The 22459-nt window shown below is 50.0% G+C and overlaps 1 protein-coding gene across 13 annotated transcripts in view; it reads right to left on the bottom strand.

Moving 5' to 3' along the window:
- The window catches only part of MEGF11 (multiple EGF like domains 11), a 358279-nt gene that overhangs the window by 288613 nt on the left and 47207 nt on the right, over positions 1–22459 (bottom strand). Inside the window, exon 1 of one of the 13 annotated variants that reach the window (XM_058737314.1) lies at positions 493–613. The exons of the other annotated variants lie outside the window; for them this stretch is intronic. The gene's annotated coding sequence lies outside the window, so the exon portion shown is untranslated. Of the gene's footprint in view, positions 1–492; positions 614–22459 lie in introns of those variants that run through there. 13 annotated transcript variants of the gene reach the window in all.

The raw sequence follows: 22459 nt of genomic DNA, 5'->3' as shown, positions 1-22459 counted from the left end.
CTCCAGAACAAGATGGAGTCCCACTAAAGGCTTCCTAGAGGAACGTCCTCCGGGGCAACCAGCCAAACCTGTTAGCCTGAGCCCCACGAAATCAGCACAGTGCCTGGCACATGGCAGAGTCGTAAGAGTTGCTGGATTCCAGTGAAAAGTCATGGTGTGGCCCCCTCAGCCACTGAAAAACCCGTCCCAGCCTCCTCTTCTGCCTCTAAAGACACCCAGCACGTAGAACAGGGAGGGAAGCAGGCACATCTTCCAATGCCCTCAGACAAAGGCAAATCAAGTCTTCCATTCCTCATACCCTGACCCTCTCACCGGTCCTGAGATTCCTTTGAAAGAAGTGACTTTTCTCACCCATTGTAGGTGCCAAGGGTAAGAAGGAATGACAGACAGAGCCACGGTGCTTGATCTACCAGGGAACATCAGCAATATTTGACAAGCTGACCGGCTCTCCCGAGAATAGAACTGTCATTAAGCCAAGAGGGAAATCATTACCTGATCCATAAATGATTACACAGGAGTAGGAACTGTCGCTCCCTTCTGAGGAGTTTGCAGAATCGGGATTTTAAACAGTGCAGCAAACTGATGCAACACTCAGCTCCCTGGAGCAGCTGGTGTATTATTCACAGGAAAAAAAAAAAAATTCAGAAGTTAAGGCACTTTGTGCACTCTGGGGAAAGAGAAGGTCTCAGGGACTCTGACTATCAAAGGATTTCAGACCATCCACAGTGTCAGAGCCGGAAACTTCACTCAAAGGAAAACACAACTATTCGGATCTTCTGCCTGACAGCTTGGGGGCCTGAAACTTGCTGAGGTCTATCCACTGGCAAAATAAGGGACTGGAGTCAGAGCTGCAGACAACTTGGGTCATCGAGCCAAAGACACTTCCTTTGCAAAGATGGAGGCTCAGGTGCAGCCCACAAGGATGAAGCTATGTATAGGAGTGGGGAGCTGGAGACGTCCTCAGGTGTCCCTTGCCCTTCCCTGGGAGGATAGAGGAGAAGCAGGTCATAGAAACACGCTAGAGAGAACTCGGCATCAGTAAGAAACCATGGGCTGACTATACCTATAGCGATAGGGTGGGCCCCGAACCAAGCTGTTGAGTGAAAAAAGCTGGGTTGACCATGAACTATTGAGTGTAATTAACTCAACTCCCTGCACCTGCAGTCCACAAACACGGGAAGAAACAAACCGAGGTCCAGAGAGCTTAAGACAGTGCTCCTCAAACCCTAACGTGTGAACAAATGTCCTAAAGATCTGGTAAAGGGGCGCCTGGGTGGCGCAGTCGGTTAAGCGTCCGACTTCAGCCAGGTCACGATCTCGCGGTCCGTGAGTTCGAGCCCCGCGTCAGGCTCTGGGCTGATGGCTCGGAGCCTGGAGCCTGTTTCCGATTCTGTGTCTCCCTCTCTCTCAGACCCTCCCCCGTTCATGCTCTGTCTCTCTCTGTCTCAAAAATAAATAAACGTTAAAAAAAAAAAATTAAAAAAAAAAAAAAAAAAAAGATCTGGTAAAAAAAATGCAGGTCCTGAGTCCCAGGGCTGCCACGGGGCTTGAGGTCTGCATCACTCACAAACCCCTTGGGTGATACAGAGGCGGCTGGGTCCACAGACCTCGCTATGGGCGGCAAGGGCTTAAGAGATTTACCCAAGATTAAAAAAAAGGGAGCAGCAAAGTCCAAGGAAGAGACTACGTGTCCAATACAGATAAGTTTCAAAATAATTGTGCTTCCCGGAAGAAGAGAGACAAACGAGAGTACATTATCGTAACGTGTGCTTCCATTTATATAAGCTTCTAGAACATACATGCTAATCTTGTGATGGCAAAAGGCAGATCAGTAGTCGCCTGGACATGGGGCTGGGGGGATGGATGGATTACAAAAGAAACTTTTGGGGATAATGGATATGCTCACTATCTTGAGTATGGTGATGGCTTTCCGGGTGTATACATAGGTCAACACGCATCGAATTGTACAGTTCAAACATGTAGCTTATCAGTCACACCTCAACAAAGCTGAAAACAAACAAAAGGATCTGTGTCCTTCCTCCCCACCCCTACCACACTGGAGATGTCCCCTTTGCATTTCAAACTGAAAGGAAGAGTTTTATAGCTAGCCCACGCACCCACGGCTGGACCCCATCCCTCCGTCTCCTCCACCCCTCCCACCTCAGGCCCACCGCCATGTCACCCCCCCAACCCCCACCTGCTTGGGATTCCAGGCTGACTCTACCCTTGTTCTGCTCTTCTTACCTGTCCTCCCACACACTTCCCCCAAACCCTCTTGCACCCTGTCCTTCCCCGCACTCTGCCACACTGACTTTCTTTTACTTCTCCCAAAGCACCACCTTCCCACCCACTCTGGATCTCTGTCTACACTGCTCACCTACCCCACCTCTTCCCCATCCCTCTTGCCTGGTGAACTCCTACACATCCTCCAGTCCAAGCTCAGGTGTCCTTTCCCCAAGAGACCACCCCCAGCCCAAGCTCCTTTGCTCTATACTTTCCTAGATCGATGTTCCTTTCCTTCCAAGTAGAGACACCAGTTTATCACCATGATTTACACCTGCCTCTCCCACTGCACCGTGAGCCCTGTTTTGCTCACCTCTACGTCCTGCACCTAACGCAATGCCTGACACACAGGACATGCTCCATAAATACTCATTTGGTATAAGAGTGTCTGGTGAACCTTCCAAAAGGCCTTTGGCCATTGCTAGGCAAAGACATTATCAGATTTGGTGGCGGCAGCTGATTTAGACACACACACACACTGCCTCCGCTGCACCCCCCTGGGGCACCACACTGCCCCGCACCTGCCAGCCCCTGCGCCTGGAGCTCTACAGAGAAGATCCACCAGGAATACAGGCTAATCTGAAAAGTTCTCCCTCACGTCCAACCTGATCCCCAACCTTCCTTTCAAAGCACCGTTTGCATAAAGTAAATGGCACTTTTGCTTTTGTAGGCTTTTTTCTTTCCACAATTTCAACACCTCTGTGTTTGGATGTAATTATCTCCTTTCTGGGCTCGTATCCCAAACTGTGGCCGTGCCGATGAGAGCCGGAAGATAAGTTTCAGAGGACGATCTGGACCCAAACAAGCCCCCTCGGGCGAGGCAGCCAAGCCTTGGGACTCACTGCCAACTCAGGGCAGACTCCGGAGACCAGGGGAAGCCACCCTGAATAGGGGGTGCTGGTAGGGGAGGGGTCAGGCAGCAGAGAGGCCAGAAGAGGAAGGGGTGCTCCCAGGAAGCAAAGGTCAGGGGCAATGGGTTGGATGCCCAGTCGGCCGGCCGGCAGGCACCAGGTGGAGCAGCTCAGTGGAAGCACAGCCAGGCAGCGGCGCCCTCGGTAGAGGCCCAGGAATTAAAGAGACAGGGCTCAAAGTGCTGGCCAGCCAGGCATCAGAGATCCGGAGGGCTAGACGAACGCCAAACGGCCCTCAGCGGCCGCCACTCCTGCCCTTCTCTCTGCCATTTCCGCTCAGCGCATCTGGCCATTTCCTGCCCAAACCCTGTCCCGATGTCAGGACCCCCTCAGCCCTCTCGACCCTTCCTCGGTTCTGCCCAGCCAGAGGGGAACATGGAAAAGAGTGAGGTGAACACCCAGACCCAGGCTGAGCGCACTCCCTGACAGGCCCGCCGGAATTCTCAGGCTCCTCCGCCACTGGAGATGTTACGGGAAGGGAAGGAATCTCACGCACAGACCCTCTGGGAGGCGGGGAGGGGGACCGATGGTGAGCTGCCCTTGAGGGCTGTGCTGTGGCCCAGAGCCCGAGTCTGGAGGAGGGGCGGCCAGCACCTGCACTGCCTGCAGTGGCTTCTATCCTAAGCCCCAAAGGGTGGTGATGCTATAGGAATCCCTCCTCTGCCTCTGCGGTAAGGGAGCTGGCATCATTCTCTGAAGGCGTACAGGTCACCGCAGGTGGCTTCCTGAAAGGAGGATGGGGGGCAGGGAGCGGGCCGGGAGGCTGCACATAGTGGGAGATCATCCTCGAGAAAAAGCAGGGACCACCTGACATGCGTCTAGTTATGGGTGCATTCTCTGTCTCCATCACCGGGGGACCCCGCCTGTCACTGAGTGGTCGTGGCCCTGCTGAGCCAGTTCCCTTGATGAGCCTCCACCCACTCACACAAAGGGCGCACGAGAAACGAAGCCCAAAGGTGAACGTCCCTCGTGCCAATAACAAAATACTAACTGATGGGCAGTTTATAAAGCAGCTAGGACAGACATGATTATCACCCTTCCTACTATGGGGAAACTGGCATTCTGTGCCCAAGGTCACAGAGCTAGTGATGGCTGCACCAGGATTTAAACCAGGAACAACACCAGCTTTGAGGGAAATCCCATCTCCGTTTTAATCCTAGCTCTGCCATCCACCAGCTGTGTGACCTGGGGTGAGTTACTCAACCTCTCTGAGCCCAGTGCCTTTCTTTCTAAAAAAAAAAATTTTTTTTAATGTTTATTTTTGAGAGAGAGAGAGAGTGCATGAGCAGGGGAGGGATAGAGAGAGAGGGAGTCACAGAATTCGAAGAAGGCTCCAGGCTCTGAGCTGTCAGCACAGAGCCGACACAAGGCTTGAATTCACAAACCATGAGATCATGACCTGAGCCGAAGTCAAATGCTTAACTGACTGAGCCACCCAGGTGCCCCCCCATCGAGTTGCCTTTCTTAACAACTGTATTAATTACTATCTATCTCACAAGATACGAGGGAGAATGAAAAAAGGTGAAATATACAATACAAAGGAATGCAGTTAATAAATGTTTGTTTCTTCTTTCCAATTCCAATTTTTTTTTATTTTTTAATGTTTATTTGTTTTTAACAGAGAGAGAGAGAGAGAGAGAGACAGAGAGAGAGACAGAGCATGAGTGGAAGAGGGCCAGAGAGAGAGGGAGACAGAATCCGAAGCAGACTCCAGGCTCTGAGCTGTCATCACAGAGCCCGATGCGGGGCTCGAACTCATGGGCCGTGAGATCATGACCTGAGCCGAAGTCGGACGCTCAACCGACTGGGCCACCCAGGTGCCCCTCCAATTCCAAACTTTAAAATACATTGTTTTGGGACAATTCCAACATGGAGGTTACAAAGGACTTTTCAGTGAAAAACGAAGCACGTTCTCATTCTCGAAAGTAGAATCTAGGAACACGTGTGGCCAAGTATTTCTCTGTCTTCAGCCACCCAGGCATGGAGCCCCTTCTTTCTGCTCCCTTCCCCCTTCCCTCTGTATATCAGGGGAGATAGAGCAGTACCCCCAAGTCAGGTCACCTCCTTCCAGAGGAAAGGAAGCCGGCTCACTCCCTGCTGGGGCACATCCACCTGTAATGCATGGTTCAGCGGTGAGCCCAGATGTGCCCCTGAAGGTGGAAGGTCTGTCAGCAGCCCCAAGCCTGGTGACAGCTGGAGTTTCACGGCCAGGGACCAGCCGCAAGGGAGTCTGACCCTCACACCCAATCTCTGGTCCAGGAAGGAGGGCTCCAAGTGTTGTCTGGGGACAGTACAGCAGTCTCCTGTTCTCGTGTGCAAAGAAAGCACTTCCTCTCCCATCTATTTACCCGCAGTCCTGAGAGGCGGGCAGTGAAAACGCTGTCAGCCCCATTCTGCAGGGAGGAATGACAAAAGATTGTCCAGGACAGTGGGGCTTGACCCCAGCGTTCCAGAGTCCAAGCTTCTGTCCACTTCCATGTCCAACTCCAGTGCCCTTTACACGGAGTCCCGCCTGCTCCCTGAGGACTCCTGGCAGCATCAAACCTAAGCCTCCCTGTGTCAATGTCAACTCCACGATATTTTGATAACTGAGCTGTGGCTACGTAAGAGAACGCCCTTGCTTTTAGGAAATACACACTGAAATATTTAGGAATAAAGGAGCATCACTTCTGCAACTATCATTTTGGATACACATCCACACCCACAACGCGGGGTTTCTCAACCTGGACACTGCGGACATTCTGGGCCAGATAATTCTGTGTCGGGCAGAAGATGGGGTGGTTTCTGTGCATCGTAAGAAGTTTAGCAGCATCCCTGGCCTCTACCCACTAGATGCCTGTATCACCCACCCCCTACTCAAGTGTGACAACAAAACTGTCTCCAGGCACTACCCAATGGGGGCAAAATCACTTCCTATTGCGGCCGAAAGAGACAGAAAGGGTGGTAAAATGTTAGCCTCCGGTTTTGTAAGTTTCCTGTAAATAGGAGATAATTTCCACATAGAAAGTTTAAAAAAATAAAATTCCACGAGCACTTGCAATCTAAACAAAAGGAAGAAAGAGAAGACCTTGCCAGGTCACCGGCTCTCGGTCTCCACCCCAAAGGCCCGCATTCCCTTTGCTCACAGGTCATGGATCCCACAAGGGAGCGGTCACTACGTGTCAGAACCCCCTCGACCTTCCAAACAAACGTGCGCTCACAGAAGCCTCCGGGTGTGAGGTGCTGGAGCACCCGCTCTACAAATGGGGAGCCCAAGGCCGGGAGGGACGAGGCTCCAGGCGCTGCAGCTCCAATGGCGGGGAGAGGGGGCCCTGAGCCCAGCCTCCTGACCTGCCCCCTTGCAGCCCCCACCAGCACGTCTATGCACTGGGCTTCTCCCAGTCCCCACGCAGCACTGCATGGACCCCCTTGCATACATCGAAGGTTAACCACGGCCTGTGCATCTTTTATATTCCTTTCCCAAGGGGGGCTGGGCAGAGCTGCCTTTCAGACGGTTCCAAGTCAGCAGATTTTGCCTCCTGCCTTCGCCTTACAATCTGTGGTTATTCTGAATCACGCTGGCTAACTGCCATTCAGAGCAAATTGGTTATCCAGGGGGAAAAAAAAATACCCCAAACTTTTAAAATAAATAAATAAACAAACAAACAAATAAGCCAGGGAAGGGCGGGGGGTGGGGGAGGAGTGGGGAGAGAAGGAAAGTAAATTGCACACATGCAAATTGGAATTATTTAAAAATTAAAAGTTCCTTTAAATTATTTAACCTAATTCCCACCCGACTCTCCCAGGGAGACAGCCGCTTGTGTTCCGCCGAGCGGAGAGGATAAAGCAGAAGCCTCCAGAGGCAGCCTCACAAGAGAGGGGAGGCCAAGCGAGTCAAATTTTCCAAACACCTGTGTGTTTGGGCTGCCGCGCAAGAGGCAGGCAGTGGTGAGACCCGCAACCTGCAACCGGCGGTGAGAAGGGGAAGTACAAGAAACATAATTAATGCGGGTATCACATTTCATGGCTTACAAAGCACGGTCTCGTTTTTATTTAGTCCTCACACCCACCCCAGGGCTCCGCATCGCATCATCGCCCGTTGCTATTTTCCATCGCAGGCATACAGAAGCTAAGGCCAGGAAGGGTTGGGCCTCGGGTCACAAAGCCAGCCAACGGTAAGCCCAAACCCCGGCCTGGAGCCCCATGCTGAGGCTCTTTTCCTTCCCTGTTCTGCTGGACCACCTTCCAGGAGGACCGTGGGAGGGAACGGCAGGAGCAGGGGGCCTCGGGTCAGACAGCCCCCAGATCTCATTCTGCCTCTGCCGCTTCCCACTGAATGATCCCAGGCAAAAAAAAAAACCTCATCTCCCTGAGCCTTTTTCCTCACGGGGACGAGGAGGAGGAAACTCGCTTCCTGAGACTGTTAAGAGAGTTGTAAGAGATGATGCATCTAAGGCACGAGGCACTTAGTAGGTGCTTGACGAATGGGGTGCTTAACAGCTCCAAGGAACAGCTGGGGAAAACAAGGGTCCACTTAAATGTCCACTCTGCCCACGAATGTTGGGCCAATAGTTCTCAACCAGACTGCACACTGGAATCATCACGAAGCTTTTAAAATTCCCAGAGCCCATGTGGGGCCCCAGAGCAATCAAATCGGAATCTCGGTGTGTTTAAGGCTCTCTGGGTGATTCCAATGTGAAGCCACAGTCAAGGACCGCTGTGACACTCCATTTAGGATATGAGCGATGAAAGCATACATTACTCTGTAGCTGGTAGGATTCAGGGTAGACACTAAGTGGAGCTTTTCTGAAGGGTTCTAGAAGGCAGATCCAAGGAATAATGTACACTGTCCCTCTGTGGGGATTGGCAAGAGCAGCCTTTAGTGACGGAGGGAGAAAGCAGGAAGAGCCTGGATGGGGTGGGGGGCCTTCCAGAGGCCTTCCTCCAGCCTGGAGGCAACCAAACAAACCAAGCAAGGCCCCCAGTAGGTAGAATGGGCAAGCAGTGAGGGACGGAGCGAGCGCTTGTGGTGATTACATAGCACCGTTCAAAATGCCAGACAGCGACCTGTCAGAAATCCTTGCCCACCCGAAACCCCCCCAAGAGGGACACTCCAGATGGCCTGACAGTTGCCACCTGACTCAACCTCAGGACAAGCACAGAATCGCCAGGGTGACTCCATTCCTCCCCACCCCGCATGGCACACTGAGATTCACAATACACCCTACGCAGGTGCCAAGCCCTGGGCACTACCCAGAACTTCAATTTCCTTTCGATGAATCCACGAAGGGTCTAATTTGCATGCGATTTGCATAAACCTGCTTGTTTCCATTTAAGAAAGACCCCAACTCTGAGCAGGTGAGATAAAATAAATTGGCTTATTTATTGTCCCTCCTGCTGCAATTGTATTCCAAACCTAACATCTCCCGAGTGTTCCCAGGGGAGCGTTTAACACTGCAGCCTGCTGAGGACCTGCCCTGGAGGGTGAAGACAGCCTGGGGGGACTCCCAGGGAGACAGAAAATGTAGTTCCCTCCTCCCCAAATCAGGCCAGGGCTAAGCCAGAGGGCAGCCTCAGAAGGAGGACCAGAGCAGTTTCACGGTTTTAACTGTAGCCCCCCAAAAATCAAACCCTCTTTTGCTGTCCTGTCCTGCCGTGGGGACCACAGTCCTGTCTGAGCCCAGGCTGGAGGAAGGTTGCTCTTCAAAACGGTCATTTTATTTATTACAGACACACTGTCAAGGCCAAAGCACAAAGGATTCAGCTGACTTGTAAGGTCCCTCCTGACTCTAAGCTCTTACACAGGGGTTTCAACTGATGCTTTGCGTCACACAGTTGAGTGGAAAAATCCATTATGTTAACAGCTGGCACCAGCATTCCTTAGGGAGGGAACTGTCTCTAGGGGGAGAAAAGCCTTTGAAAGACTGCTTGGGGGGCCTGGACTCTGGGGGTCTGAGACCACTGAAGCCGGGCAACCGCAGGGGGGTGCCACGGAGAGAACGCCATGGAGCAGGTACCACGGAGAGGGCAGCACAGGAAGACCATGGTCTGCTGTACTCCTTCTAGAACGGCGAAAGGCAAGATGGAATGAGGCCTAGGAATGATGGGGGCCAGGGCGGAGCAGGGGGAGAGCCCCTGAGGTCAAGATGGCTTCAGACTGAGCCATCAACCCAGTCCCGCTGAACTCTATACCACCGTCAGGTCCCAGAAATCTTGAGGACAGCGCGGGCGTGGCACTGGCACATCTCTTCACTGGATCACAAGGGGCTGGGAGACTCCAGCTGATGCCTGGGTTACACTCTTAACAAGAAGCCTGTTAAACAGTAGCTCAGCAAATGTTGGGGGCTTACTCTGGAAAAGGCATTCTGCTAAAATCTCCGTAGCAATCGTAAGGATGTAGGTTCTGTAACTATCCCAGTTTACAGAGAAGACCGAGGCCCCGAAGAGGCTGCATGATTTGCCCAAGGTCACGTGGCTAGAAGGTGCCAGAGCTAGGATCTGCCATCCACCTGCCAGGCTCGTAATCACCGCATTACATCAGGTAAGCCTCTCAGCTGTCCTGTAAAGCAAGGAAGACCAATACTGACAGGGACAAGTTTCATTGACCTAAGTGACTCACCTAAGATCACCGGCTGGGACGTAAAGTCTTCTGATCTCAGTGTGGGCCCTTTTCGTTGTACCACTCTGCCCCTTGACATGTTACAAATATCAAATGAGCCTATGATTTGGTACTTGGGAGTCATCAGGCAAGATGGCATTTGGAGGTGGCGAGACAGAGAAAGGGCACAGGCTTTGGTTCAGGAAGACCTATGTTCTGATCCCCGCTCTGTCACTTTCCAGCTGTGTGTGCCACACAACAAGTTATTCCATCTCCCTGACCCCCAGTTTCCTCCTCTGCAAAATGGGGGGTACCTCCTGTCCACTGACCTCAGAGGATAAGGAGTGTAATGGATTTTGATGTTCAAGGCGGAGCCCTGAGCCAGGACAAAAACAGGTTTAGACACGGAGAAAACGTTGAAAGACTCGTGGGACATCCCTTACCCACCAGGCCCATCAGAACATTTCTGGCTCTCTCCGTGGACACCCCAACCCCCACCCCTGCTGGGGCAGCAGTGTTCTTCATCAGAAGCCCATTTTCCACTCCTCTGAGTGACCACCCACCTAATCTCTCTCCCCTTGGAACAGGAAAACATGGTGCTACACCCCGGTGCATTTCTCTGCCAGTGCAGAACCCCGGGTCTCATCGTGCACCCTGCACCCTGCACCCAGCAAAACCAACCGGTTCTGTTTCACAGAGGAGACAGCCTTGCCCTCCCAGAGATGCCATCCCGACAGGCAGACGTGGACCCTGTCTCCAGGGATCTCCCTCTCTGACGCAGGACATGTATTTACTGCCCTAGGAAAGCCCAGTGCCAGGCAGGAAGACCCAAGCGCTTGCCCTCAAAGAGCTACCAACCTGATGCGAGAGCCTCAGTCCCCACTTCCCCTTTGGAGGTATCCCCAGTCTGAGGGAAGTTCCTAACCCCAAAGATACACTGCACACAGGTACACACACTCATAGGTGCACACGCACCAGCCCTGCTGGGGGACATCCTGGAAGTTCAAGGGGTGGGTTGAGAGGGGCGGGTCCACGTGGGAGTATTAGTGCCCTTCAGTCTCCTCAAATTTCACCTCAACCAAGGTGCTCCCATGAGGACCTCATCTGGGCCTTCCCACCATTTTCCCAACTGCTTTATTTATTTTTTTAAGTTTTTTCATCTTTGAGGGGCACCTGGGTGGCTCAGTCGATTGAGTGTCCGACTTCGGCCAGGTCATGATCTTGCAGTTCATCAGTTCGAGCCCCACGTCAGGCTCTGTGCTGACAGCTCAGAGCCAGGAGCCGGCTTCGGATTCTGTGTCTCCCTCCCTCTGCCTCTCTCGCTCTCTCTCTCTCTCTCTCTCAAAAGATGAATAAACATTAAAAAAAAATGTTTATTCATCTTTTGAGAGAGAGAGAGAGAGAGAGACAGAGCATGAGTGGGGAAGGGGCAGAGAGAGGGAGACACAGACTCTGAAGCAGGCTCCAGGCTCCGAGCTGTCAGCACAGAGCCTGACGTGGGGCTCGAACTCATGAACTGCAAGATCATGGCCTGAGCCAAAGTCAGACACTCAACCGACTGAGCCACCCAGGCGCCCCCCGACCCCAGCTCCATTAAAATCACAAGTATTTTCTTCCCAGACCCTAGAGTCCCTTTTACTGTTTAATATGCCCATCCCCTCCTACTCGGGTGATGGGAGCTGCTGTTAGCAGAGGCTCTTGGAAGCCCACCCCACCCGATCACGGTGGGCCAGCAACTGACAAGGACCCTGGCACAAAAGCCCAGCCCCCTTGCTTCAAGACGGAAACTGCAGTGCAATTCCCATCGCAGAGCTCCCCTCGTGATCAGACTGAATTAGACTCCATGTGAAACCGCCGCTCGCCCCCTTCACCTGACAGCACTCCCAGCGAATCACCTGCACATGGATCCAAGCCTCCAGCTCTGCGTCTATGGAACCTGCCCTAAGACACCAAGGAAATAAAACGTGAAGTCGGAAGACCTGGCTTCAAACCCTACCTCCTTAACCTGCTAGCTATGTGATGTGAGGCAAGTTACTTAACCTCTCCAAGCCTCAGTCTCCTCATCTTTAAAATGGGAGTGATGGGGCGCCTGGGTGGCTCAGTCGGTTGAGTGGCCGACTTCAGCTCAGGTCACGATCTCGCGGTCCGTGAGTTCGAGCCCCGCGTCGGGCTCTGGGCTGATGGCTCAGAGCCTGGAGCCTGCTTCCGATTCTGTGTCTCCCTCTCTCTCTGCCCCTCCCCCGTTCATGCTCTGTCTCTCTCTGTCTCAAAAATAAATAAAACGTTAAAAAAAATTGTTTTTAAATAAAATAAAATGGGAGTGATTGGGGCGCCTGGGTGGCTCAGCCGGTTAAGCAGCCGACTTCAGCTCTAGTCACAATCTCACGGTCCATGAGTTCGAGCCCCGCATCGGGCTGTGTGCTGACAGCTCAGAGCCTGGAGCCTGTTTCAGATTCTGTGTCTCCCTCTCTCTGACCCTCCCCCATTCATGCTCTGTCTCTCTCTGTCTCAAAAATAAATAAACGTTAAAAAAAAATTAAAAAATAAATAAATAAAATGGGAGTGATAATGAGTCCAATAAAATCATATAAGTCAAAGTAGTTTGTGGCCTGCTAAAAAGCCCTATCAGCAAGACTGTGGTGTGGTGGTCGTTACAATCTTTGGAACAGCGCTGTCCTCAAAGAAAGACAAGGCATAGAAATCCATCCACAAAACCCATCCCCCCCACCAAGGGCCTATTAATTACCCTGCAGCCAGAGTCACTGGGTCCATGGGTCAGTACCAAAACGATAGTGAGGACATCTCCAAACACTCCAACTTTTCCTGGATCACCGGAACATACCAATCAATCCCCAGATCAATAGAAGACTTTAAATGCATTTCTATTTTCAGATTCGTATCATATGTTAATATTTTGTCAGTAGACAATGGTGGCGGGCATGTTAAATATATACCATTTTAATATTTCATGAAGACCCTTAGGTACTTTCGGTTATAGTAAAGTCTGTTCTTTCACTCCAAAGCCATTTGATTCTACATGTTGCAAGCCTCAGCTGTTTACGGTCCCAGACTAAAATATTTGTGTTAACATGGCTGCCCCTATTCTGTACCCAATGACTCCCTTAGTCCTTTCAAAAGTTTCCCATTCATTCATTCGTTTATTTATGCAACAAAAATCTGTCAAGCACCGGGGCGCCTGGGTGGCCCAGTCGGTTAAGTGTCTGACTCTTGATTTTGGCTCGGGTCATGATCTCAAGGTTTATGAGATCGAGTCCTGCTTGGGATTTTCACTCCCTCCCCACCTCTCTGCCCCTCCCTTGCTCACACTCTCTTGCACTCTCTCTCTCAAAATAAATGAATAAACTTAAAAAAAAAATCTGCTAAGCCCCTACTATGACACTGTATAAAGCACAAGAGGTACATTAGTTCCGGGGCACCTGGGTGGCTCAGTCGGTTAAGCAGCCAACTTTGGCTCAGGTCATGATCTCGTGGTCCATGAGTTCGAGCCCCGCGTCAGGCTCTGTGCTGACAGCTCAGAGCCTGGAGCCTGTTTCAGATTCTGTGTCTCCCTCTCTCTGACCCTCCCTCGTTCATGCTCTGTCTCTCTTTGTCTCAAAAATAAACGTTAAAAAAAAAAAATTTAAAAAAAAAAAGAGGTACATTAGTTCCAAAGTAGGTGTCCCCTGAGTTTCCCCAAAGGCAGAGCCTGAGACAAAGACATGCGTGCAAGTAGTCTAATCGAGAGGTGATCCCAGAGGGCAGGAGAAAGGGACAAGAGGAGTTAGAGGAGAGACAAGGGACACAAGGATTCACTATCTAGTTGGTCAACACTATAGGCAGCTGGGCTCATTCTGCTGGGGCTCCTAAGGAGCATCTCAGATGTGTCCGCCCAGGAAATGAAACAGGGAAATATTTATCCATCCCCAATGGGGAAATACTGTCTGCGTTGGCTAGAGACAGCCATGCTGGTGTTAGTTCCCCTGCAATCCTACGTTGGTATATAGGTTCCGCTTGGAGTCTCTCACCTCCGGGTCAGGAAAGTCCTGGGGCACCTGGGTGGCTCAGTCAGTGAAGCATCTGACTCGTGATATCAGCTCAGGTCATGATCTCACGGTTGCGCTGTGTGCTGGCAGCACGGAGCCTGCTTGGGATTCTCTCTCTCTTTCCCTCTCTGTGCCCCTCCCCCACACGTGCGCGCGCGCGCACTCTCTCTCTCTCTCTCTCCAAGGAAATAAGTAAATTTTTTTTTTAGAAAAAAGAAGGTTGTGTTTAAAAGTTTACCTACTTGGTAGAGACAGCTGTGGCGTGGAAAGAAGCTATTTTGCAACTTTCCTGAAGGGCAGCATCATGTATCCCACCTACTTTCAATCAGGAATTAAGGTGACTAAGACGAGAAACTGCTAAACTATTGCCTGCAGCCACTTCAGATGTATCATGGTTTGAAACAGTTTCCTGGGAAGGAAATGGTTAAGCGGGAGGAGGGAGGTGAGTTACCTCCCCGAGAAAGAAAGAGGACTGGTCAGATCTCCTAGCACACATGCTACTGAGAGATCTCTGGCGACCAGCGGTGGTGTTTGCTAAAAGCCAGTCTTCATCTATGGAAGGCTCTTAGCAGATGCACCAGGCTTACCTGGGAGCCTAGAATTGCCTTACAGTAAATAAATAAGGAAACCTATGAATTTATGGAACAGGGAGCCCTTTAAGTCACATAAGCTATGTCGCTATCTGAGTATACAGTGGAGATGTTTCAAAACCAAAGCAGCTCCTTTCTGTGGAAACAAGGTAGTTACAGACAGTTCTTGGAATCCTCATGCGTACATCTGGGCAGAGTAATCCTCATGTGGCGAGAAAGGACTGATGGGCTGCCTCGGTGGTCCCGGACCACCCCCCTCCCCCCTGCTCCACTCGTACCTGCTGTATTCTTGACATCCTTTGTAAACCTTGATGCTGGGTAAGGTCGCTGAGTCCTAAGAGTCTGATTTGACGATTCAATGTTTTGTGTCACCTCAGTAGGGACCATATATACAGCGTCATCTCCAGGTTCATTAAATGCACATGTTCTCTGCCTTTCAGACCACTGTCTCTCGCAGCGCTTATGTTTTTAGGTTCCAACCACATCTATAAAGTCTCCAAAATTCCTTGGTCCTTGACCTCGTCCTAGTGGGTAGCCCAGAGACCCACATCCTAACAGCCCAGCAGGAGTTCAACGGTTCCGCTGGTAGGAACGCCTTTTGTTAATTCTCCCTGGGCCCCTCCCCTCCACAAGGCCTCCAGGTCTCAAGAAATCTTACCCATGGAATGAGTTACGTTTACCGAGAAATAATTAAAATAGTTTTTCCAACTTTAAATTAATCAAAGACATTCGTAACTACAAGTCAAGAGCTTCTGACCAGCGTGAAGCTACCTATCATGTGAACTTGACAGCATTTCAGATGAAAGCAGAGGAAAGTGGTCTCAACATGGATAAATGTTGAATGGGAGGAGGGCGGGGGATTCCTTTTGAAATTTTGGAAATACTTTTTTTTTAATTTTTATTTATTTTTGAGAGAGTGCAAGCAGGGGAGCAGCAGAGAGAGAGAGAAGACACATAGATTCCGAAGCAGGCTCCAGGCTCCGAGCTATCAGCACAGAGACCGACACAGGGCTTGAACCCACGGACCTCAAGATCATGACCTGAGCTGAAGTTGGATGCTTAACCAACTGAGCCACCCAGGCACCCCTGGAAATACTTAAAAAAAAAAATTTTTTTTTTAACGTTTATTTACTTTTGAGAGACAGAGAGACACAGAGCATGAGCAGGGGAGGGGTAGAGAAAGGGGGAGACACAGAATCTGAAGTAGGCTCCAGGCTCTGAGCTGTCAGCACAGAGCCCAACGCGGGGCTCAAACTTACAAACTGCGAGATCATGACCTGAGCCGAAGTCAGTCACTTAACCAACTGAGCCACCCAGGCGCCCCTGCCCCTGGAAATACTTTTTAAAGGCACCTCAGGTTGGAAACCACCGCTATATATATTCCTTTATTCTCATTCACTTTGTTTATCATCTGCCATTTCTCTGGCCGTTCATAAAGCTCTTGGATTTTTGCCAGTTTACTTGCTTCAACCTTTAGTATTCCCCCACCCGTGTGATCTTAATGTCAGCAGCAAGCCTGAAGCTCACCATGAATATCGATTTTCGAATCCCATGTAAAAATGTAAATAACCATCTCAGGACCCACCCATGGGCCCCTTTCTCTCCCCCTGGATGTCCTAATAGCTTTGGGCCTCAGCAACCCTCTGCGTGGACCCCGGCTCAGCTTCCCACCCGTCTAGAGTGGCTGTTCGCCAGAGACGAATGAACAAACAGATCCATGGTATGCAAGGAGAAAAAATTAAATCTCCTATTTTTATTACTTCATTGAAAAGGAGAAAAATGTTTATTCAATACTTAGTGTGCATTATTGGTAAGCAGTCCGTGTATATACTTTATTAACAAATTTATGCATATTGGAATGAAGCTCAAACCTTTTTTTATGAAGAGCAGCGGACAATCCAAAAAATGTAGATGTCATTGCTGAACATATTGTCTCCATTTCCTACCCCCTTCCCCATCCCTCCTATTTTTCTCTCCCCAGTCCTATGGCCCTGGGTATTTTTCCAGCTGTCACCTCCCTCAAATCTCCACTCTGTTACTCTCTGCTCCAGACCTCTGGCTTGCTCTCCACCCAGTCTCCTGCACTTAATGTTTCAGAGCTCCTTGCATATTCACTGGCCTTCAGCGGGGCCCACCCCCTGCTCCCCAGGCGAGCCCCAGAGGCCCCCACACCCAGACCCAGTTCCTGAGCCCACAGTCCAGCTCAAAGCCCCGGGTCTCTACTTAACATGGGTAATTGTGGAGTCAGAACAAACCAACAATATAAAAATGTCGCTTGAAATGTTACATCATGTAGTCCAAACTAGAAACAGTCTAAATACCTACCAGTAGGATTTTGAAGAAAAAAATTGCGGTTTATCTGCAAAATGGCCTGTTATATAGCCATTAAAAAATATATTGTCTAGAAATTTCTAACAACATGGGGAAAGTCTCAAGCTACAGAATCAAGTACGAAAGCAGTCCTCAGAATCTCTACAAAGTGTAATGTCTGCAAAGAAAACATACACATCGCCAACAGGTACATGAAAAGGTGCTCACCATCAGTAGCCGTGAGGGAAATGCAAATCAGAACCACACTGAAATACCAACTCATACCTGTTAGAATGGCTAGTATCAAAAAGACAAGAAATAGCAAATGTTGGCAAGGACGCGGAGAAGAAGGAGCCCTTGTGAACTTAGTGGAAATAGACATTGGTGCAGCCACTACGGAAAACCATAGGGAGCTTCCTCAAAAATTTTAAAATAAGAACCACCATATGATCTAGCAATTTCCCCACTTCCGGGTATTTATCCAAAGGAAATGAAAAGAATAACTCAAAAAGACACCTGCACCCCCATGTTCACTACAGCATCATTTACAATAGCCACGGCATGGAAACAATCTAATTATCCATCTATGGATGAATGAATAAAGATGTGATAAAGATACACACACACACACACACACACACACACACACACACATACAATGGAATATTATTCAGCCAGAAAATAAAAAGCAAATCTTGTCATTTGTGACAATGTGGATGGACCTTGGGGGCATTATGCTAAGTGAAAGGAGTCAGACAGAGAAAGACAAATATTATAGGACATCTCTTATGTGTAGAATCTTAAAAAAAAAAAAAATCATAGATACAGAGAACAGATTTGTAGTTGACAGAAGCAGAGGATGGGGGTGGGCAAAATGAGTGAAGTGGTCAAAAGGCACAAATTGACAGTTATAAGATACATTCTGAAGATGCACGCAGAGCACAGTGACTCTAGTTAACAATGCGGTATCATGTGTTTCCAAGTTAACCACGCTGTGTTATATATTTGAAAGCTGCTAAGAGAGTAGATCATAAAAGCACTCATCACAAGAAAACAAGTGTAAGTATGAGAGGTGATGGACGTTAAACTAAACTCATTGTGGTGATCATTTTGCCATCTATACATATATCAGATCATTATGTTGTTAGAGTGCTACGTGTCAATCATATCTGATTGAAAAATACAAGCAAACCAGACCAGAAGGCATTCTTCAGCTAGAATATAAGAAACATGCCAACTCTGGTTAGCAGACTGAGTTTTTCAAAACAATCTGAATCTCCAGGTATATAGTCAATGGCCAAAAAAAAAACCCCAAAATCATGATTTTCCAGAATGTAAATTTGCTCCTCTGCTCACTGAATTTAAAAGTATAAATTTTGTAAAGAGAAGTACCTGCTGCGGGTCAGGTTCTAACAGACACATCGTATTTTACATCACATAAGTATAATCTCAACTATAAATATATAAACATACATAAGGAAAAAGAGCCTGGCAGGAAATATACCAAAGTATTGCTAGAAGCTTTCTCTGCCTTCATTCACAATTCAGTTAAGTATTCACTGATGTTCCTTACGTATTCTGGCCTTGAACTGGGTCCTCATTTATGGAATCATGGCTGATTTTGGTTTTCTTTCTTTCTTTTTTTTTTAATGTTTATTTATTTTTGAGAGAGAGAGCACGAGACAGGGAGGGGCAGAGAGAGAGGGAGACACACAATCTGAAGCAGGCTCCAGGCTCCGAGCTGTCAGCACAGAGCCCGACGCGGGGCTTGAACTCACAAGCTGTGAGATCGGGACCTGAGCTGAAGTTGGATGCTTAACTGACTGAGCCACCCAGACACCCCGGATTTTGGTTTTCTACTTTACACATTTCTGGGTTTTTCTAGTTTTCTTTAAAGAGTGAGTTTTACTTTTACAAAAAATAAAACAGAATCAAACAGTGTTTTTCTTATGAAAGCATATACCATGAATCTAAAGACTGTTTTGAAAATCTGAATTGTATGTACTGATTCCTGCTTGCTTACATGTTTTACCCCTTGTAAAAAACCTCTCGGGGATAATTGGTATTATTTCTTCTAGAGAAATAATGGTACTTTTCCTGGGTGGTTGCTCTCTCTGGGAATTCAGGGATCTTACTTCTTATCATCGGTTACCCTCCCCCACCCTTAGTTCCAGAGCCTCCAGAACATTAGTGACTGAGCCCGAGTTAGCCAGCAAAGGGGCTGTGACACAGCAGCCAACCCCCATCTCCAATTGCATCCAGACATAGAAAGGCATTATAACTCCAACAGGAAGGAGTGAAGTTAGGCATAAGGCAGAACTTTCCTTCTGGCATGGTGGTTCAACCACAGAGTGGTGAGACACTTTCTCCAGGGAAGCCAGGGAAGGGCAGGGTAACAACAGGCCTCCTTACGGCCTCCTTACAGCCCTAAGACCCCAGTGTGCCTCTTCAGAGTCCTGGATTACGGCCACCGAGATCCAAAGCATCCCTCAACCTCCCCACTGTCAAACAGAAGTGTTTAGACACAAACCCAAGGCCAGCTGGCGGACCTGACCCTGCACACCTCATCTGGGAGGGGGCTTTCGTCAGGACCAAATGGCCTGCAGGCCACTCGGGCTCAGAAGGGTCTCTGAAGGGGCAGCACTTGATGCCCAATGACAGCGCTGGAACAGAAGCCCTCACACCTTGGGGAAGCTGTACTCCTAACTCCTGGGACCCCAGTGAGGTCCACACTCCTCACTCAGCCACCCCAACCCCAGTCCATCCAAACCGCTTCACCCCTTCTTTCTCCAGGCCTTAGCCTCAGTAACACAGTCCCCTTCCTCCATTCCACCTCCCCTGCTCCCCTCTCTGCCTCCAGGCTGCATGTGGGGCTGGGGAGACTGAGGAGGGCGCCCCTGCCCACAGCCACTGAGAACAGAAAACAGCAGAAAAAGGGCAGGGGAAGGCACACAGGTGTGCAGGGCGATTCACAGGCTGTGAGGGTGCCGTGGTAGCTGGGAAAGCCACGGACAGACAGACAAGGGGTGGAAGTTCTACAGAAGAAGTAATGTTACCCTGCGACGTATGCGAATGCTCCCGCCTAAACGCTGGGTTTCCAGAAGGTGTCTTTAACACCCTAAAATATTTCCTTTGGTTAAAAACCTGCATCCAGACCTTGCCATTATCCCAGTGAGGGGAGAGGGGTGGCTTTCCCCAGTGTCCAGAAAGAGGCATGACAGATAGGGGCCAAGGCCACTGTAAGTGCAGAGACCCTAACGTATGTGCACGCACACGTGTGCACCCTCACGCATCACAGACCCACACCACATAAGCATGCACACATGCACACACCACAGATGTACACATACACGTGCATGCACCCCGCACACACACACAGGCCCTCCATACGGCCATCAGCCATTAGAGCAATCGACACCCAGTGCCGATGCGGCGGCCCATTTGGACCGCTGTTTCTACAATGAAACGTTTATTAGCAATGAAGAGCCATCATGTCCGCAGTGAGTGGGCACTACAGTACTCTTCACTAAGGTCAAGTTCTCGGGGAACAGCCACTCAGCCAGAGTGAGGCGGGGTGGGGGAGGGTTCCTGCTCCTGCAGCCGGCCCGGCACACTGCTCCCCCACTGCCCGGCCCCCTCAAGGACAGTCCCAGCCCCACTGCACCTGCCTCTGGCCTCCCCCACATCCTGCCCACCCCACCCTCTCTCTTCTCTCTGTGTCCCTGACCAGCGACACCTCAGTCTCCGACTGGCAACCCAACGCAGAATTGAGGGAGTCCTTTCCTTTCTGGAAGCTTCCTTTTGTGCCTGTGGTTGGGTTTCCTTTGGGGCTGACTGCCTGGCGGGACTGTGCCCCCCACCCCCCGCTCCTGGTGCTCTGGGCCCCAACGGGAGGGGAGTGTCCCGTCAGAGGGAGACAGCCAGGCCCCGCTGGCACCAAAGCAGACATAAGAAGAATGCATATGAATGGTAACCGGAAACACATCCCTCTCTTTCAGCCTTGCCAACCTGGCCTTTCTACCCTCCAGGGCCTAAAGGAACTAACCAGAGGCATCTGACCATGTGAAACCACCCTGTGCCTCCACCCCCACCCAGCCAGCACCTCTCTTGGCTGGAGAAAGCCCTGTCCTCAGTTCACACCTCAGGGAGAGGGGCACCTGGAGCCTCAGCCCCGGTGTCCCGGCCTCTCCGCCCACACCAGCAACCCCAAAGCACTTCCGCTTTTCCCCTTTGCCTTCTGCAAAGCTCCCACCAGCGCGAGCCCATGCACTCCGCCAACTCTCCGGTGGGGCAGAAGCGGAGACCTTGGCGGAGATCAGAGGTCAGAGCACCGATCCATTGGTTCCAAGGGTCTGCCTCTCCTGCAGCCCACTGCACCATATTTCTGCAACATGATCAATCCTCCGCAGCAGAGGGCGGAAGGCACTGTGAACTGGACCTACCGCTGTCAGGTCGCTCAAGAGGTCGCACGCGTCAACTTTGGTTCTGTCATTCGGAACCGATAAACGGGGTAGGAAGCAGGGCATCCAGGTCAGACTCTGGGGTCCCAGTGGACCCAAGTCGTCTTCAACGTAGTCTTCAATGTAGACTGTGAGTACAGGCAGGGTGACCTTTCAGAACCCCTCCTGGGTCACAGCCTGCCTGCTTATAAGAAGGATGTGTTCCCAAGAACTCTGACCCCAGAGGGAAACGGAGTCAGGCAGTCCCAGCTGTGACCCACGCACCTCTGCAAGTTCCTCCTTGCCCCACCCAAATTCACCTAAATGAGACTCTACAGAGGTGAGAAACAACCTCCCTAATCAAACAGGACACGGAGAGCAAACAAGCAATGCAGTGATGTGTGATTCTTAACTAGAGCTTGGTTGGGGAAAAAACAGCTACACGAGGCCTTTGGGGGACAGCAGAGAAAATTTTAATAAGGATTGGGCATTAAGAGATGTTGGAAAACTGGGGTGACTGGGTGGCTCAGTCGGTTAAGCATCCAACTCTAGATTTCGGCTCAGGTCATGATCTCGCGGTTCATGAGTTTGAGCCCCGCATCCAGAGCCACTCTGGCAGTGCGGAGCCTGCTTGGGATTCTCTCTCTCTCTCTCTCTCTCTCTCTCTCTCTCTCTCTCTCTCTCTGCCTCTGCCAGCTTTCTCTCTCTCTCCCTCTCTCTCACTTAAAGTAAATAAATAAACTTAAAAAAAAAAAGATGTTAGGAAATTATTGATTTTGCCAGTTGGGATAAGGTTCTTGTGATCACATATGAAAATGTGCTTATTTTTTGGAGATGGACGCACGCTGACGTGCTGACCTGGTTAGGAGTGACTATCACGATGGTGTAATTTACTTTAAAACGATTCTGCAAAAAATATAACAGACGAAGTAAATATAGAAAAACGTCAATGATTGTTGAATGTTGATCATGGTATATGGATCTTTAATTGCACCATTTTTTCCACTTTTCTACGCCTTGGTGGATTTTCGTAATAAAAAGCTAAAACAAAACAAATCAAAAAACACTTTTTTTTTTTTTTTTTAGAAAAGGAAGAAAGAGTGGCAGAGAATGTTTCCCAGCCTTGCAGCGCCAGGGGCAAACCCAGATTTGAGCTGCTGAGTGGGTTCTAGTAGAAAGGGCACAGGCTCTGGGGTCGGGGAGCCTTGGTTCAAGGCTGGCACACCCTCTCCTCTCTGCATGAATGAATCTTCTCTGAGCCTCAGGTTTTCCTTATCTGTAACACAGAAATAATAAAACTACCCTC

Source organism: Neofelis nebulosa, chromosome 7 (genome assembly GCF_028018385.1).
Source record: "Neofelis nebulosa isolate mNeoNeb1 chromosome 7, mNeoNeb1.pri, whole genome shotgun sequence".
NCBI lineage: Eukaryota > Metazoa > Chordata > Mammalia > Carnivora > Felidae > Neofelis > Neofelis nebulosa.
This window is presented reverse-complemented; position numbering and strand designations above follow the sequence as displayed.